Below are 20,316 nucleotides of genomic sequence, written 5' to 3'. Positions count from 1 at the left end.
GAAAATAAAGTGGTTGCTGGAGCTATTATTTTGTGGTGCTTGTCTCATTTACAGACAGGTTATTTTCATTTTTGTTGAGACAATTAAGATGTTTTAAGATAGGACTTAAAATACTTGTCTTGTATTTCATCAGTATTCACCTACATGTACAGGGTATTATTCAGGGGACTTTGTGAGGAATTAATGCAGCTTAGTAGCTGGACTTGAGAATGAAATATTTCCAAGCAAGTGAAGTGGAAATGAGGAAAGACACAACAGGAAAAGACATGTAAATGCTTACTGAATATAAAGGTTGAAAGGTAGTAGAGAGGTGCATATCATATACTATGTTTTTTTCCACGTGAGAAAACAAAATATTGAACAGATGTTTATATTTATGATTCAACACAATTCTTTTCAGACTGTTAATGAGAATTGTTTGGGTGTGGCTGAATATAGAGGGTGGAAAATGCACTTAATCAAAGAATATAATGTGGGAAAATAAGTGAGGATTTCTCAAGTATATGTGTTCACAATCTATACATAAAATATAACACACCAAGCTTAGTAAGCAGGATTATGGGAGCCTGAGATTTGTCAAAAATCTTTGAATATATACCTCACACTGAGAATCCAAATACACGCCAGACATATTAACTGGTGAATATCCAACAATAAAATTATACGACAATTTGTAGACAATTAATGTATTTATTATATTGAAGACCATTTAAATTCATAAAAAACATATAACTTAAAAATAGTAAAATTATACGAATAGAATTATATTAAATTTTATATTAAAGTTGAAATAAAATTATCTTAAAATATGAGATTAATTATGATTTCCATTAAAATAGAAAAGTAACTCTGAAATGCCATTTTATATCAAATAAATCAAAAAAATTAATCACATGCCATGGTGAGGAAGTTTGGTGAAAGTAGAATTCTCATATGTTGCTGGTGACTTTATAGGTCATTTCAGTCTCTTCACATCCATAAGGCTTTTTTATGAAGGCCATAAAATATTCATACCCTTTGATTTAACAATTGTATTTTTGTTAATGTTTTAAGGAAAACATTGTGTTTCTAGTGTTAAAAGTAAATGAGATATATGTATGGCTGAGTCCCTTCACTATCACCTGAAACTATCACAGCATCATTAATGGAGTATAACCCAATAAAAAATGTTTTTGGTGTTAAAAATTAAATAAAATTTTTAAAAAGCAAATGAAAATATTTGAAATACTCCCACATATAGGAACGATTAAGGAAATGGCTAAATAAGTATGCAAACCCTATGGACTATGATGTCATGTCCAACTCGATAGACATGAGTTTGAGCAAGATCCAGTGATGGACAGGGAAGCCTCGTGTGCTGCTGTCCGTGGGGTCACAAAGAGTGAGTCACGACTGAGCGACTGAACATTATATGGCTGATGAAAATGTGAACTTTGTGACTTATGTGGAAATATATAATGTGTTTATGAAATGTTAAATGAAAAGATCGAATGCATAATTATGCATGAGATGCATGAGATGTTATGAGAGCATCTTTGTGAAAATATGCTTTGTTGTTATGTTTAGTTGCTAAGTCCTGTTCAATTCTTTTGGGACTCGATGGATGGTAAGCCTGCCAGGCTCCTCTGTCCATGGGATTTCCCAGGCAAGAATACTGAAGTGGGTTGCATGGGGGCAAATAAATACTGGATAAAATTTTTTTTTATGGATATAATTGTGTTTGCGTGGTAGGATTAAGGGTGCTTCTCTGGTTAAAAACGTCTTCAATGTTGTTATGTTATTTATAAGGAAAAATAATATTTATGACCCAGTAAGGCAGCGGTGCTAATAGCTGGCTGTTAGGACACTGCTTTCTAAATGTTATTTTGGAGCTCTGCCAAAATATGCCCAAATATCTTGGGTATGTAAGAGTTTCAAGGTATTCTCATTCTCTCTATTCTTCTTGGCCAGTTTTTTATTAAGTTTTCAAAGAAGTAGTTTGACTATAACTATGCTCAAGAGGGTAGTGTGACAGCTGTGGTATTTGTGGGCCTGTTCTCACTCACTTTGCACCCATTTTCTTCTCTTCCTAAATTGAGAAGTGTCTTTAATGTCATTGGTCCTCAGTAAGCTCCTGGTCAAGATTATTGAACTTTTGCTTACGGAAAGCAAAGAAGCTCTGTGATGTAAAGGGGAAAATGGTGGAAGAGTAGTCAGGAGACCTCCCTAGCGGCTGTGGCCCAGGACAAGTGTCTGCAACCTTCTGGGCCTCAGCCTCATCCTCAGTGCAAGGAGGAATCTCCATGACCACTAATCCATAGTACAGGGCTATGAAGACATTACAGTTCACAAACTTTCTCCAAGGTACCCTTCATTCTCTTCAAGGGTAGTTTCCATGCTCCCGAGAGAGTAATTTACTGTGTTCACTGTGGCAACAGCTTGGACAGCTGAAGTGTTCTTAGAGTAGCCTTGTCAATTCAGGGAACACGGTTCCTGTGTATTACATGGGGAACCATTCAGCCAGAGAAAGTCACTCTAATCCAGCATTGTAGATATATGGATTTATTACGTTAAAATGACTAAACTAGGCCAGTTGGTGACAAGTACAATCAAATATTAGCTAATGATAAATTACTCTATTGTTTAGACCACATACTTGACAGAAATACAAAGTTCAAATGTATTTAGATTTTCTGATGGAGCCCAAATACCACTGACTGAGGTGGGGTGGTTTTTTATTTTTGGTCTTGTTTTCCTTTTTCCCTAGTGTGGTAAGGCAGGCAATAAAAACAAAATGAATGTAAGGAGGTGGGGATTCAACTGCTTTCATCAGGTTACAAAATTATTTTAGATAGGTACTACTGCATGGTGTAAGAATTATAGGAAATCAACCATCATCTCTCAGTTGTTAGTCATTTCTAAAGAAATGAACATTTCTAGGGAATGTTGTATCATGGTTTGCAAACATGGGACTCACTTGTTATACAGGCAACATATCTATACCTTCTGTGTAAATTATGGCAATCATTTAACTAAATCATCCATACATAAAATTAATATATTTTGTACTTACTGCTTTTGAAGCTTGGTAGGGAGCACTTCGTAGGGATTCCCTGGTGGCTCAGATGGTAAAAGCATCTGCCTGCAATGTGGGAGACCCGGGTTCGATCCCCGGGTCGGGAAGGTCCCCTGGAGAAGGAAATGGCAACCCACTCCAGTACTCTTGCCTAGAAAATTCCATGGATGGAGGAGCCTGGTGGGCTACAGTTCATGGGGTCGCAAAGAGTCGGACACGACTGAGCGACTTCACTTTCACTTTAGGGAGCACTCATGCTGAAAAATTCCTAAATAATTCGAAGTCACTGACCCCTCAGATAGTCCTAGTTATTTTGAAACTAGAGCATACTTGCTATATTGTGAACGAAAAACCTAAATAAGATTCTGGCTTGGTGGCCAACCATGAAATGATGCCAGAAGTGAAGCAAGAAATATGAATACATAATTTAAGAAAACAATATTTCATCTAAATAATGAATAGAGCGATGGTAGATCTAGACACTTGTACAGGTCAGTTTCACATTATACATTGAAGCATCGATGAGGAAAGGATTCTTAGGATCTTCAAGTCGTTCTGTATCATGATGGGCAGTACCCTGGATTTTTCCTAGAAAGTGGCTAACCTAAACAGTATGATAGCACAAAACCATCGTGTAAGCACCCAGAGGTGATAGGAAGCTAGCTACTGAACATTGTTTGAAAGCACCTTTGTATAACTAACTCTTTCATAAAGGGCCTGGAAAAGTGCCAAAAAAATATTTCACAGCTCTTAGATACTCAATGTGAAAGTTATGTGCATTGTACCATTTTGCATTTCATTGTTTAGGTGCTCTAAACCTAAACAATGTAATGGTCTAGTGTAATTAAAATAACCAAACTATTTGACATTTGTCTTGTCGTAGTTATGGCAAGAACCCTAGAATAATAATTAAGACTATTTATCACCATTAATGAGGACCATATCCAAATGAGTTTCCTAGATAACTATTTGTTGAATAGTAGCAAGACTAGCATCTAGACATTGGTTGTCTTGGAAGTGAAAACATATTTCCCATGGCTACTGGGGATTTCTACTTAGTATTATTATTACTATTTGTCTTCTCCATTAGTAGGAACAATTTTGTTTTGTTTTGTTGGAGCATCTACCTTCAAATAGTGGGTAACAAATCTATTTAAACCTTTTTTTTTTAATATATAACTGAGGTAGCTCAATTTTTCTGTTAACAATATGTGTAGTGGGACTCGGGGAGTGACAGTATGTGGTTAATTCCAAATTGCATTATAAAAATTATATATTTATGACCTTGCAATAGGTTTTTAACTTTCACTGGAATATAGTTGTGTCTTATGTCCTAGAACTTTAAAGTTACTTAATCTACCCTGGGAGGACCTGATTCAGAAGTAGCTAGAAGCTGTCCAATTTTCTCACTCTTCTGCTCAGCCTCCCAGATTCCCATTTATCTTAAGTTCTCGTCAGTTGAGATATAGCTTTGCCTTCTGTCAAACTTTCTCTTGAAGCTAAGATAGCAAGTTAATATATGAGCTTCAGAAAATACACATCTATGGGTAAGATGAATAGAATTAGCTGATATTACTTATGAACCATAATTAAGCTGTTTATGGGTCTTTAGTAAACACTTTCTGTGGGAGACAGGGTGTAACAGTCTAAGAATGATTTGGAAATTTATGCTAGTGAATTCTCCCAAATTATCTATCTGGGTATTCATTTATATTCCTCAAGACAGATTGCCTATAGCTAGGACTTACCTGCTATAAAGAACTGCAATCTCCACATTTTCACTGCATCAGTAAATTAATAAGAATCAATGAATAGAATTCCAGAGTAGTCAGTTACATCTTTTACTCATCTCTAATTTTACATACATATCCTAACTGACATTATATAGTCATCACTTCCATGTGCCAATCAGTACTGAAAATAAACGCTTCTGCTCTCACACATTGTTATTTTATTGCTTTTTCTGTGCCTGAACATTCTTTTTATTTTCAAACTGGAAAATTTAATCTAGTTGCCAGATGCTTTTGTTATTTTACAATTTTAAGTAGCACAGTAACTTAGATATATAATAATAATAATCTTGCTTTGATTTCCATGTTACTAATATATAGATCATATAATGCTCCTCTGGTTTAAATGCTATCCTTTGTTGTGTTTTTTTCTCTTTCCTCAATAGGTGGAATTTTTGAATTTTTTAAAAGACAACAGTAATCGGATCTACTTGAAAAATTAAGTGAATTGATTTGTTTGGAACACTCTTTGACCAATTCTTTAACATTTAGCCACTGGGTAAGTTGAGTCAAGTACTTTCTATGTGGTTTGATTTCAAAATTATTGGAATGATCTCTCAACCCAGATATTAAGCTTTATGTGAAATTTTGACACTCATAATTTGAGGCCCTCAAAACCTGTGAAAGATGTCTAGGATGCTATCTAAATGAATTTCACCACGTCAGCAGAACCAACCTGATGAGAAAGATGGGAAGATTAGAACATGTTGTCATTTATAGTTTGAAACCAGATCCTTTCATTTACTGTTCTAATGATTATTTGCTTGTTGTAATCTAAGGTAATGTGCGAATATCAGATTTTACTTTTAGTGAGATATTATGTACTATATAGTATCAGATTCAAATCTAAGGTGTCAGGCAGCAGTCCCCAACCCTTTTGGCACCAGGGACTGATTTGGTGGAAGAAGAGTGTTTCCACAGACTGAGGGCAGGGGATGGTGGTTTCAGGATGCTTCAAGAGCAGGAGGGTTTGAGCTCCTGTGAGAATTCAGTACTGCTGCTGATCTGACAGGGTGCAGGGCTCAGGCAGTAATGCGAGTGATGGGGAGCAGCTGTAAATACAGATGAAGCTTCACTCACCTGCCTGCCCTCCACACTCCTCCTGCTGTGTGGCCCCGGGGGTGAGGGGAGGGTGGTTGGGGTCCCCTGCTAAAAGGAACATTTTCCCGACCCAGGGATTGAACCTGTGTCTTCTGCATTGGCAGGCAGATTCTTTACTACTGCACCACCTGGGAAGACCCTGAGTAAATTAGTAACTCTCCTTATTCTCATTTTGCAGAAGGCTTGGTTTCTGTGATAAGAATAGCAATCTGAAGGACTTGCTTAATCCAGCTTCCTTGTTGCACTGTGTTACTTCAGAATGCTCTTAAGGTACAGAATTCTTAACCAGGAAGAATTTAGGCTTTTAGCAAATTTGGGGGCTGCCAAGCCAAAATTTAGTGGGAACAGGACTTTGGTCACTGTTAAGATGTCAGTATAGTAAAGCCTGCTCTGTCAAACAGATTTTTAAAGTCAGAAATCTAACAATACTGATTTTAGGGTTTGCTAATTTTTGTTTTAACCAGGCAAATGCTTACTCTTTATACAGTAACAGAAAAGGTGGAAAAAATTTTGTATTCCTAGTCCAGGTCACAAGATTTGAGTTTCTGAAACTCTATGTTTTATTCATGATTCTAAATTGTGTAGCTTGTTACTTAATTTTCCTCTGGATAAACTGAAGGTATTTAAAAATCTGATGAATGATGGTAAATGAGAAGAACGTGTCTAACCATTCAGGGAACAGACTTCAAAACCAAACTAACAGTGTCTGCTTTACCTGTGGGCATCTTCAGATGTGATGGGTCAGGTGGTTTTTCAGGGATACTGTTGAATATAGTTCATGAATTGCTAACAGTTGCTTTAGCTTTGTCTAGAATAATCTTCCTTTGGCAACTTCCCTGGAACTTGATTTGTTTGTATAGCTTTTGAGCATCCAGTGAGTGCAGAGATATTCAGTTCATGGACCCAAGATTCATCTGTGACCAAATTTTTACTGTTATGGGCACATGGTACTTTTGGGAAATTTTTTAGGGTAACTCAGTGGACATGAATTTGAGCAAACTCTGGGAGATTGTGGAGGACAGGGTAGCCTAGCGTACTGCCATTCACGGGGTCACAAAGAGTCGGACACAACTTAGTCACTGAACAACAACGGAGCAGATAAAAAACCCACCAGGAAGAGAAATGGTAAAGAAGTTTCAAAAGCAAAACCTTAATTTCTTCAGTAGCCATAATGGAAGATGAAAATTGATACTCTGAACTGCTCACTTAAATGTCTTTGTCTGCCACATTTCATTTTCCATCTGCTCACAAGGATTGACTTATACAGTTATTCCCAAAGTACCCCAGAGTATAACGGTTAAATTTGGTTGGTGGGACCTAATTTAAATTATGTTTAGGAAACTGTTCTGTAAGTGCCTCGTGAGAATAGATGTTGGCCTTCCTGCTTATCTCACTGTGAATTCTGAGCACCTTTGGTTATGTCAGATCTTTGGTTAAGTCAGTCACTGTGTTTTAAAATAATTTTTCTTTTGAGTTACACAAAGGCACAACTTAATTCGTAAGGTTACATGAGGATTAAACTCTTGGCAGGTGGTAGAGACTCAGTAACTAGTAGTAATAATAACAATGGTGATTCACGGTGGTTAAGTCACAATCATGGTTTAAACGTAACAGTAATTGTACTTTATTAATCACATGACTGATTCTTTAGCATGTCATTGTGGACATAGCTCATAGAGATGAGTACTTCTTCTCCATTAAACCGAATACTTGTTGAAATACTCCATAAAAACAAATACTTGTTTTGATAAGAAACACATCATATGAAACCAGTCAGCTTTTTTCATGCTGTATATGACATTATCAGCAAGCTGTCAATCACTTTATCTGTGAGCCTGGTCTTCTCCATTGACTCAAGCAAAGATTTTTTTTTTTTTTCCAAATAAAAAATTTTTTATATGTGTCCATTTTCCCCCCACTCAAAACTGCTAGTGATAGAAAACAGGATAAATAAAAAGGGAGAGTTTGTATGATAAAATTTTACATGATGAAAAAAGAGAACTGTCATCATTAGGATGGTCTTCCTTTTATGGTATTTTTTGTAAAAAGATAATAAATACAAATTACTTTATAATAATGTAACTTTTTATGTCCTGCCATTGTCCTTCAAGTAGCCAGTGCTTTTGACCGATCTTGACCTTATTCATTTTCAGGTACTAGTAGCTGGACTATATAGACCTTTAAATCAGGTGCACAGAGTTATATGCTCTCATTGCACTGAATGCAATTATTTCAGAATTATGTAAGTAGTATGTCTTCTTTAAGCTGAGGAAAGATAAGACGGAGGGTGAAAATTATTAGCATTCACTGAATATGTTCTGCAGAGTCAGGTTGTTTGCTATAGCTGCTTCATCCTGAAAAGTAAGAATAAAGGATTCTATATTCATTTGAGGAAATCGGATTTCAGAGAAGTAATTAATTTGATGAGAATTCTACAGTTATGATAGTAATTTTAAGAGTCAAAAGTTATTAAAATCTTACTTTGAATTAGAAAATCCAAACTATGGAATTCTATTTCCTGTAGAAATTGCTGTATTTTCTGATTTCCCCAGATTCAGTTTTCATCCATCCATCTGCTCCTTTATATGTTTTAAAGTTATTTTTGTCATTACTTATACCAATATGGAAAATAAAATGGAAGATTTTTTAATCCATTTTATTTAGACAGATTTTTCCTGGTGGCTCAGATGGTAAAGAATCTGCCTGCAATGCAGGAGACATGGGTTCGATCCTTGCATTGGAATGATCCTTTGGAGTAGGAAATGGCAACCCATGCCAGTATTCTTGCCTGGAAAATTCCGCTGGACAGAGGAGCCAGGTTGGCTACAGTCGATGGGGTCGCAGAGAGTCGTACATGACTGAGCATGCATGCATATGCATAAAGATTTGATGAGGTTTCAAGTAAGGTTTGTGCTCTGTTCTCTATGGTTTGATACAGCTTTTCCTGCTGTTACATATAATTCGGAGCAAACCTTATGAACTTCAGTGTGTTGTGGCCTTCAAAATATTTACTTTAAATGGAGCCATTTTTATAGGTTTTTCAGATGCCTACAGTTCTTCTGTTGGGTCCTTTATGTTTGAAGTTAGCTGAAGAGAGTTTTACTAAACTGATATGAAACCTATGGACCTATAAACTCTTCCACAGACTGTGGTTTGTTTGGTCATTACAGTCTGTGTGAGTGGAGCTCATTACTGTTAGCTTCTCGGGCTACAGAATTTCACTTTTTCAAAATTATTTTTTGACCTCTTGTATAAAATTTCAATCTTCCTGCTTTGTTTTTCAAGCACATCATTGGGCTATGCCTAGATTCATTCATACATTCAGTCCCTCACCCTGCATTTATTCATCATCAGCAAGATTAATTAAACCAGTAGTCTGAGCAGAGCACATTTTGTTCCTAGAACATTCTGTAGCCATTTGAAAAACTGACTGAGGGTTGATTTTCTATCATTTCACGGTACTCCCTCCTGCCTCTCCTTTCTGCCCCTTCCTTTAGCTTGCAGTGTAGGATGGCTGTGTGTGGCAGGACCCCTTCTCTTGTATTGGCCACGGAGAACCTGCGCAATGGAACTCAGTAGTCATATGCCTTGTTTCTAGGATAACCTGGATAATTACTTGTGTAATGCTTTACAGTTTTCCAGTGGCTTCCACGTTGGATGATCTCACTTAAATCAAGAACTATTGTGTGGCTACTACTTACATTTAATTTTGTGTGTGAGGAAGCGGAGGCTCTGGAGGTTACAGTGGAATGATTTGCTCCAAGTCACAGCATTAGTGAGTCATAAAAGCAGGATTCAACCCTGGTTCTCCCAACTTCAGACAGCATGTCATTCGATGCCAGGTCACCAGTCTGGTTGACTGTGCTGTGCTGTGTGCTGAGAGTGTTCAAATACTAGAGATTTGTTGATATCATCTGTATATTCCGTTTAGCATGAAACATGTGAGTAGATGCCATATGGGAGGTTGGGGGAAGAACAAGATCTCACAATTTTAAGGAATCTTGAAGGCAATGCACCTTTACTTCCTTGATGATACTGTGAAATTCACCAATCACTCCCTTGCTCTGAGAATCTCATAGACTCCAGGCAACATCCTTATAGATCAAGAATGGCTTTTGGAATTCTAGTTCTCTTGGCAGTTATAGTTTTCACTGTGAATTACTAGATTGGATATTTTGAGAGCATCACCCACTAGGGAGGTCTTCATGCTTTATCTCTTCTCTCTGAAACTCCTTGTTGATTAGTCATTCAATGGTGTCCTACTCTTTTGCTACCCCATGGACTGTAGCCAGTCAGGCTTTTCTGTTCATGGGATTTCCCAGGCAAGAATATTGGAGTGGGTTGCCATTTCCTTCTCTAAGGGATCTTCCCAACCCAGGGACTGAAACTGCATCTCCTAATTCTCCTGCATTTCAGGCAGATTCTTTACCGCCGAGCCAGCTAAGAAACCCTGGAGTCCCATTAATACTTGGTATTTTTCTCCTGTCATGTTTTTGTACATATTTTTGTGTTTGTGGTTTTTAGTAAAGTGATACCTGTAGGACTTTTATCACACCTGCCACTCTGTAAGCTGCTTGAAGGCAAAGACTGCATCTTTATTTCATTGGTCTCCTTTTCAGCCTTGAAAATAGAGGTTGAAAAACAGTAGTAGGTATTCCATAAATAAGTGTTGAATTTATTGAAAACATTTGATTATGAGCTTTCATCTAAGATTCATTTCGGGAGCTTCAAATTGGTACCTGGGCACAGATTTAATTTTAATCATAGTAGGGAGATGAATTAGCAAGTCTTTGTGTGTGTTGAGTTGCTCAGTCGTGTCTGACTCTTTGCAACACCATGGACAGTAGCCCGCCAGACTCCTCTGTCCTAGAATTCTCCAGGCAAGAATACTGGAGTGAGTTGCCATGCCCTTCTCCAGGGGATCTTCCCCAGCCAGGGATCGAACCTGGGTCTCCCTCATTTCAAGCAGGTTCTTTACCATATGAGCCACCAGGAAAGCCCCTGAGCAGAGAGTCATAAACAGATTTATATGCTTTGTAGGTGATCTTTTCAAATGCAAAAAATTTGTCTTGGAGTAAAATAACAACCCCCCTCAGCCACAAACAAAACAAAACTCCATACATTCTCCTACAAAGGTGTTTTATTGTCCCTGTCTTGACCATGAGAACAAAAATAATTGATCTCTGCAAAGACTTAATGAGGTAGAATAACAGTGGGCTCTGTTTGGAGGCTTCCTAGAAGGTACAGGTGCAGCTGTGCTGTGAATGTGGAGCATAGCTGTCACAGGCTTAGCACTGAGGATGTACATTTAACTTGGTCTGTGTTGCTGGGAAGCCCCTGAAAATTTTTGAGCCAGAAAGTGATGTCCTCAGAGCTGTACTTTAGGAAACTCAATCAGGCTGGGTTGTGTTGGATGGCGTGGGGGTAGAGGTGAGGGTGGGGTGAGTGGGTGCAAGAGTCCCTGAAAGCCTCTTAGGAGGCACTTAACATTAATTCACACAAGAAGCTGTCACCTCCTGTTATGCCCTTTCCCTCGCCTCCCACACGTACATCACAGATGAAAGCACTATTAAGAAAACCTTAGTGAACACTTAAATCCCAAGTTCAAGGAATTCTTTCTTTTTTATTGTATCAAAGTATAGTTGATTTACAATACTGCCTTCATTTTGGGTGTACAGCATAGTGATTCAGTGTTTTTATTTTTATAGATTACACTCCATCTATCATGGCTATACTACCCTGTGCTGGAATTCTGACTTAACTTCCTCCAGTCTCTTCCTTAGCTTCTCACTTCTTGGTTCTGCATCCTCATGCCTTTGTGGCTACTTTCAGCTCAAAGTATTTCCCTTAAGACTCTGCTGATGCCTCCACAAGTGACTCCTTCTGAGAATTGTCCCTGGATTCCATACACCCAATGCCCAAGGGCACAGTGCCTAGACCTGTCCTATGAAAATTTGACAGTTGTACTCAAAGCACCTGCTATCTGACTTTGTGCAGTGGAGGGTCAGATAGGTGTTGAGGGCCTGAATTGCAGTGACAGCAATACGGGTGGCCAGGCCACAGACAAGATGAGAGAGAATGTGCAGGAGGCCCATATAGGGCTGCCTGATTGGATGTAGGAGGTGTGTGTGTGTGTGTGTGTGCACATGTGCTTCCGGGGGCGAGGAGCAGGAAGAAGCTGTCAGTGATGACACCAGGCTTTGAGAGTTTGAATAGGATTTTTAATAGAAAAAGGGAAGTGAATCCAGAAGCTGGCTTGGGCTGTAGGATGATGAATTTGTGTACCAGTTGAGTTTGAGATAAAAGTAGATAAAAAGCATGTACTTTTCTACTATTCGACTTTTTTTTTCCCCACGAGGATTTATAGCTGGAAACAGGAAATCATTGGAAGACTTGAGTTTTCTTCCTCTTTTTGCTGTTCTTCCAGCTCCTTAAATATTTCCCTAGAGCTGAGGATGGTTTTAGATTTTCTCAAACTTACCTCTGCCAAAATCCCCCACAAATTCATCTCTCCAGGAACATGTGTACTTGTCCGAGTACTCACAGCAGCCAGGAGTGTACCTTTCAGCCTCCTAAAATAAAAACATTTGGGAAAAATATAACTGTCCTCTCCTTTTGACAAGCATGAACATTGTCACCTTACGACTTGCTGAAATAGCACAGCAAAGGAACACTTCCATGCAAGCTGGAAAATCAAGGGAATGCGAAAACACAGGCACTTCCTCTTTCTTTTGCTTGAGGCATTCAACTGAGAGTCTAGTTCAGGGAAGCAGGGGCATTTTTACTTGAGCACTAAACTCGAAGAAGTGTATTAACCATTCAAATCAGTGTGTATTAGCCATTCGAATCAAAAGTTGTTCTCTCGATTGGTGGTATTTCTAACAATAACATCCTAAGGCTTAAATTTGGCGGTAGTAGAGAGCCAGCTGGTCCCAGTGTAATCCACTCCCATCCCCATCCACTGAGGAGTTTCTGAATTTCAGCAGAGATATTCTTGATTCAATCAGTTTAAAAGCATATAATGATCCTGTAATTATAATTTGCCATTACCTTGTGTACTAATGATTAAAGCAAACATTTAATAACCAAAGGGCAGTAAATATATTTTAGATCTTGAGCCATAAAAAGATTTCCATTAACAGAATGTTTTTTGCACAAATAAATTATTCATTGACTGTAGCAGCGCTTGAGCCTGTCATCAGCCTTAAGTGGAAATTTTGAGAACACCAATCATCACAGATGCCAACACTAAGTTGGCTTGAGCCTCCATCCTTCTTACATGGAACCTAAACTTTTTTGGCTATTTATAAGAGCTTTAATTCGGATAAATTCAATGAATATTTATGGTATTTCTGCCATATGCAATTTAGTGTTCTGGTGGTTGGAGGACTACAATGATGAGTAAGTCTGCATTTTAGACTTTAAGTTGCTTATACACCTAAAAGAGGGGCAAGATTAGTACATACATGAGTTGCATATAAGAAGGCTTAAGTAGCAACCTCAGAAGTGTATAAATAAAATTTGTTGCAAATTCAGGGGAGAAAGAAATCACATGTATTTTCTCAAGGGAATGGGGAGGGAAGAGTTTGGAGATCAGGAAGTGTTCCCTGAGGAAGGCTTTTAAGATGGGCAAGGTTTTGACAGATAGAGAGAATTATAGCCACATAGGCAACTATAATGTGGATGTCATTGGAACGAAAAGTAACTTGGTGTGTTTGGAACACCGCGTTGGTAAGTGAAGGGGAGACGTGAAAGAAGAGGAAAGAGAGACACCTAGAGATTCAGAGAGTATAGAAGGCTTTCAGTGAGTAATTAGCACATCAGTTTGGTAGACATTAAGGAGCCACTTTTGAGCTAAGGAATGATGTGATTGGATTATATTTTTGAAATATACCTCACCTTGTAGGTAAGAGGTAGAAAACTTGGAGGTCAACAAGTTAAAGAGCCATTGGAATTGCCTCCATGAGAGGTAATAAATTTCTGAACTAAGTTGGTGGTAATAAGAATACAAAGGAGGGCCCAGATGGGAGAGATGGTACAATTGTTTGTCTATAGGTTTGGCACATGATTGCCTACATGATGGGTAGAGAAGAGGAAGGAGTTGAAAATTGCATTCAACAACTTTAGGCAGTTTTTGAATCCAGTCAACATTTGTGGAAAACCAAAGTCATATGCAAGACGTTGTACTCTGCTAGAGTTGTGTACTAAGGAAAACGAGAAAGCTGCTGTCTCTGAATGGCTGAAAATTTGGTTGGGGATATAAATGTATATACTCAACTAAAATCCAAAGCAGATCATGGTTAGCGTGATCACAGGAGATATGAGACAGTGGTGCTTGTGTGAATTTTGATGCTGGAAAAGTGGAGAAACATCTAGGGGAGAAGACACCTGGGCCTGGAAGATCAGATAGAGGAATCCAAAATACTTTAGGTCTCAGAAACATAGTGGGAAAAACTAAGTGAGACAAGTATCAAAGAAGCTGAGGGGGAAGAATCTTACAGATAGAGGAGCTCTTACTTATTGTCCCTGGTATGCCAGATTCTGAGCTGGGAGCTCTGTGTTTAAGCAAGGAGTGTCCCACAGTGCTCAGTGCTGCAGAGCGGTAACAATGTTATCTAAAAAAGGGCCCCTGCATTCAGCAATTTAAGGATTAGGAGTGGTTTTTTGAAGAGGTTTCAGTTGGATAGAGATTAGCCTAGTGGCTCAGATGGTACAGAATCCGCCTGCAATGCAGGAGACGTGGGTTCAGTCTGTGGGTTGGGAAGATCCCCTGGAGAAGGAAATGGCTACCCACTCCAGTATTCTTGCCTGGAGAATTCCATGGACAGAGGAGTCTGATGTGCTACATACATGGTCTGTCAAAGAGTCGGACATGACTGAGCGACTAACTCAGTTGAGTAGGGAAGGAAGTATTCTAAAGGTTATTCCTAGTCTTGAAGCCCCAGTACTTTGTCCACCTGATGGGAGGAGCTGACTCTGGAAAAGACCCTGAAGCTGGGAAAGATTGAGGGCAAGAGGAGAAGGGAACAGCAGAGGAAGAGATGGTTAGATAGTATCACTGACTCAGTGGACATGAGTTTGAGCAAATTCCAGGAGAAAGCAAAGGACAGAGAAGCCTGGCGTGCTGCTGTCATAGGGTCTCAAAGAGTTGGACATGACTGAGCAACTGAACATCAACAGCAATCTTGAAGATAGAAGCAAACTCTAGACTGAGCTTTCCTCAGTGATTTATCCTTGATGGGTCAAGTTTACAGAAACAGTAGATCTGATTGTGCCAGGTGATCTTCAAGGTACCCCCTTGAGAATGTGTTAGTCCTGAGCGGTTTAGTTGCTCAGTCGTTTCGACCCTTTGCGACCCCACGGACTACAGCCGGCCAGGCTCCTCTGTCCATGGGATTCTCCAGGCAAGAATACTGGAGTGGGTTGCCATCCCCTTCTCCAGGGGATCTTCCCGACCCAGGGATGGAACCCGGGTCTCCCACACTGCAGGCAGATTCTTTACCATCTGAGCCACTTACTCCTGAGAAATCTTTGCTAATTGTACATTGCAAGCGTCTTGGATTCCTAGATGATTTTCTCACAGGTCGGAGATTTCAACACTGACTTCCAGCCTCCCTCTTTCTCACTTCCTTCTTCCCACCCCTTCCCTTTAAGCACCCAGCTGGTTAGGGTGCGCACATTTGCCACACCCTTGGCTCAAGGTCAGGGAAGTCCTCGGGCTCTCCTTGGCGCTTTTCCCAAGTGGAAGGAGATTTCGACAGAGAACAATCCAGGGAAGTGCACGCACACAGAGACACATACGCACACACACCAGTTCTTTTCCTGTCCTTCAAGATATTCATGTGCCAATAAACAGACAAAACATACCGTCACTTACAGGCATGTTGTGTAACATTCACCCTGAGAAAACAGGGCAGGGACGTAGTCATCTAGTAGGAGGTAATGGGGACAGCATTGAGGAACAGTGATGGAACTTAGAGAAAAAAATTAAAGGAGCAACACATTACTATAGAATGTGAAGGGATGACATCGTGTGAAGGTTATGTTTAGTGGAGTTTTAAAAAATCAATTAGTACAGTAAATTGAACACAATAAAAGAATTTTTGCAGAGGCACTCATTACTACAGAGGGGAATTTTAAATTGTATCAGGCCATCCTGTAATTTGAAAGGAATGAAAGAGAATTTAAAAGGAGTAGTAGAGTGGAGCAAGAAGCAATTGCTTCTTTACACCTCAAATGGTGTGTGTTAATTATCATTCATTCATTCATTTATCCATTCTCCCACTTGATCACTCAATCAATAAATGTTTACCAGCTTCCTATCATGTCTTGAGCTGAGTGCTGGGAAATATAACTGAGTAGAGGGGAGAAAAAATGTATCATTTTAAATACAGTACATCCTTCTTATGGGAAACTAGCCAATAGAAGTAGGTTTCCCTGTTTTATTAATATTTGTGTGTGTTAGTCACTCAGTGGTGTCCGACTCTTTGTGACCGACCCCATGGACTGTAGCCCGCCAGGCACCTCTGTCTATGGCATTCTCCAGGCAAGAATACTGGAGCAGGTTGCCATTTCCTTCTTCAGGGGATCTTCCCAAGGGATCAAACCTGGGTCTCCTGCATTGCAGGCGGATGCTTTACCATCTGAGCTACTAGGGAATCCCACAGCTTGATAGAAGTACATTTATGAGGTGAGTATTATATACTCCTGATTTTATCACTCAAAGCTGACTTTCTGCCATTGTAAATCCTAAAATGGGTTCAACTTGCTATAATACAGTAATCCAGTTTTATTAAATTAATGATTATGGGACTTGTCAGAACTTCTAGAAAAACTGTCATGTGTTCTCATCATTGGAAATTTCTTTTCCTTAAGAATTCAGTCAGCAGGATGATTAATCAGGCTGCTTTTCCTCTGTCTTATCAAAAGCCTTGGGCTAGATAGGGTCAATAAGCTTTTTTGTGTCGCCATAGGAATGTCCTCAGGGAATTCCTCCAAACGTAGGGTAACTATCTACTTTCCGAAATAGGACAAGATCTTTACAGCAGTCATTGAGTCTGACTTAGTCTGGTCTCCTAGGGCACAGTAAACCTGAGAATGTTTGTGATATGTTCCTTGCCAGCTAATTCTTTCTCTTTTTACTTTTTTTTTATTACCCCTCCTTGCCTCATTTTAATAATTTTCTGCTCTTTTTCCAACTGGCAACTGTAGTGAATAGGTTTGTGTCTGGCAGGACTTGTTTTATTATCAGCTTGGTGATGCACAAGAAAACAAGACCTTCATTTTCGGCATATATTCATGTTTTGAGGTCAGATATAGCATGGTGCCATGTTTTAACTCTATTTTAAATGGTCAAAAATTTAAAGTGAACTAAGAAACCTATGGCACTTTTGTCCCAGAACTCTTAATCTTGAGTTCTTTTGTTTTTAAGTAAAATAAAAAATATATGTGTGGAAATAATTTTCATTATAAGCGGCAGCAATTTTTTATTACGTCAAAACAAAATTTTGAGTTTTGACGAACAAATTAACATAGATTTTTGCAGAGATACTAAAATATTGTAATTAAACTATGTTAACTTGAAAGTTTTATTATATATAAAGAATGCGCTAACCCAAATTTGGAAGTATTTATTGACAAAAAGGAAATGTTTATGTGGATTTTTTTAATTCTAGAGAGAGAAAGCAATTTCACTTTGATATTATTTTCTAAATAGTATACATTTATGCCTGCCTGTACTGTTTTCTAAATCTGTGGCCATGGAGGGGACAGGAACTGGTCTGATGTGTATACCTGTATCATTCATTCATTCACTCATGTATTCATTCATCCAGGATAGGGATGCAAGGATGTTGATCAATGACTAATATTTTCCATTTCAATAAGTGCAAGTAAAGTAAATGTTTTTAACTGGAAAATATAGTATTAGTGGAGAGTGGGGAATTACATGTCACACTCTAGGTTGTGGTAGTGAAGTGAAGTCGCTCAGTTGTGTCTGACTCTTTGCGACCCCATGGACTGTAGCCTACCAGGCTCCTCTGTCCATGGGATTTTCCAGGCAATAGTACTGGAGTGGATTGCCATTTCCTTCTCCAAGGTTGTTGTAAGTGGATGGAACACTGCCATCTGGTCAGGAAATACATAATACCATCATTTTAATAAATTATTGATTAATTAATTATAAAATTCTCTTTGATCATCTACAGGTAAAAGGGATGTATTCTTTTCAAAATATCTAGAACTGTATGCGTGCTTTTAAATTTGTGTGCTGTGAACTTTTGCCAGTGGTAGGAACAAGACTTGAAATACTTAGCTATCAAGAAATGTTCTGCTATATTAAAAAAAAAAGAACATTAAAAGAATTAGAAAGATAAATATGTACCTGGTGCAGAGCTGATACTAGTAAATATCTGTTATATGGAAAAAAAAGAAATTTTATGCTAGCTACAATAGAAGAGTTCTTCAGAGCCCTCGTCAAAGCTTTTATTCTTAAGCTGTTTAAACATATACCTAATGGAAATTTATCCTTAAGCATTTTATGATAAGACATTTTATTTTACAGTTAGCTATAGGTATTAAAATTTTTCTATATCAGATATTTTATATTTGTATTTTTTGATACAAATAAGATTGTCTTATGCAGTATGTGAGAAATAATATTTGTTCACTTGTGATTTTACTTAGAATTTAGCGGTGAGCCAGTGGACAAAGAAAACTTAATCTTTAATTGAAGATATACATATTATTTTATTTTAAACATTGCTAGGATTATAATCATATTTTTAATGTGCCCCATTTTACATACATATGTTTGATGCAGTTTGGAAATCTGATAAAAATTTAAATTGAAATAAATTAATTCCATTTTAAGATTGGCACTGTGAATTATTCTTCAGAACAGATGTAATTAGTTAACATTTTTCTGAAGCACACATTTTAAAATCTTTTTACTCATAATATCATTATCACTTAAACCCTCATTTAGAAATCTTAGAGAATTATGTTTGGAAATGTTCTGTGTAAGTTCTGTAATGTCTATTATAAATAGATATCTTTGAGTTTGTACATTTAGTAATAATATACATAACATGAGAAGGATGACTCTTGTTAACTCTGTGATATCTAAGTCTTATTTTGTAACATTGTCAAAACCTTAATGAGTGATTTCTGAATTTAATAATACTAACATAACATGGCAACACATAAACAATATGTGGATAGTTAACTGTAGTAGGGGCTTCCCAGGTGGCACGAGTGGTAAAGAGTCCACCTGCCAGTGCAAGAGACCCTAGAGATACAGGTTCAATCCCTGGGTTGGTAAGATCCCTTGGAGGAGCACATGGCAATCCATTCCAGTACTCTTGCCAGGAAAGTCCCGCGGACAGAGGAACTTGGCAAGCTATGGTCCATGGGGTCGCATCTAGTCAGTCATGCCTGAGTGCCTGAGCACACACATGCACAGAACTGTGGTAGGTAGGGAACAGTGATTGGTTGGAAAATTCATTGGTTGAAATGTCAGGAAGCTGTCGAGGTTCTTGCCCTGGGTCTCATAGACTATGGATCTTGTGCAAGTAATTCAACCTTCCCTTATTCCACTACCCACCCTCTTAATTTATATATATATATATATAATATAATTGCATATTCATATACATCTGCAAAACCTCTAAAAGTCTTCCTCTGTTTAAAATAATAATCTGTGAGATTCTAAAGAAGAATTGGAAGGCAAAAACCTGGTGGCTTGCTTTCATGACAATCTTGAGGGAGAGTTGATTAGAAGCCAAGCTTGGTTTGGACATAAGTACACACAACCTGGGATTCGGCTCTTGCCACCAATACTTGTGAGGCCTCCAGGGCAGGAGTTCAAATGGAGGCCCGCACGCTTTCTTCTTAACTCAGTCAGTGATTCTTTATTTGTAAAGAATGTGAATTTGCAGGGATTTTATCTGACCAGTTTAAGTTGTGGATTTGGTGAGAATAATTTTCTGGCTCCTTCTTGCTGTTTTGAATAGTAATTAAATCCTCACCAAAGAATGAATTTGTAATGTCCTGTTAGTGAATTTTATATGGGTCATGCTTAATAAAAGGTTACTTACTTTCATTGTTTCAGGCTTTATAAAGTTAAGCAGATTGACTTTGTCTAACCCCACACTTTGCAGTGTCACAGCCCACAAACCTTCAGGGCATTTGAACTCCTTTGAGTAGATTGGAGCACAGATTGGGCACGAGATAAGGAAAAAGCATTTCCTGGGCCTAAAACAGCTGTAGTCAGGAGCTGGGACGTTTAAGGCTGTAAGACAACTGGATGCCAGTGACAGAGGCGCCCGTATAGTTGTTGGCACATTTCTTTTGTGTATTTGTGGTATGGGG

General features: G+C 38.3%; 1 protein-coding gene across 3 annotated transcripts in view; it reads left to right on the top strand.

Moving 5' to 3' along the window:
* The window catches only part of HIVEP2 (HIVEP zinc finger 2), a 216,236-nt gene that overhangs the window by 115,929 nt on the left and 79,991 nt on the right, over positions 1 to 20,316 (top strand). For 2 of the 3 annotated variants that reach the window (XM_052645484.1, XM_052645482.1), the window contains exon 3: positions 5,232 to 5,344. The exons of the other annotated variant lie outside the window; for it this stretch is intronic. The gene's annotated coding sequence lies outside the window, so the exon portion shown is untranslated. The remainder of the gene's footprint in view (positions 1 to 5,231; positions 5,345 to 20,316) is intronic. 3 annotated transcript variants of the gene reach the window in all.

Source organism: Budorcas taxicolor, chromosome 9, assembly GCF_023091745.1.
Source record: "Budorcas taxicolor isolate Tak-1 chromosome 9, Takin1.1, whole genome shotgun sequence".
In the NCBI taxonomy this organism is placed as follows: domain Eukaryota; kingdom Metazoa; phylum Chordata; class Mammalia; order Artiodactyla; family Bovidae; genus Budorcas; species Budorcas taxicolor.
Note: the sequence above shows the minus strand (reverse complement) of the source record. Positions and strands in the feature narration are given on the sequence as shown.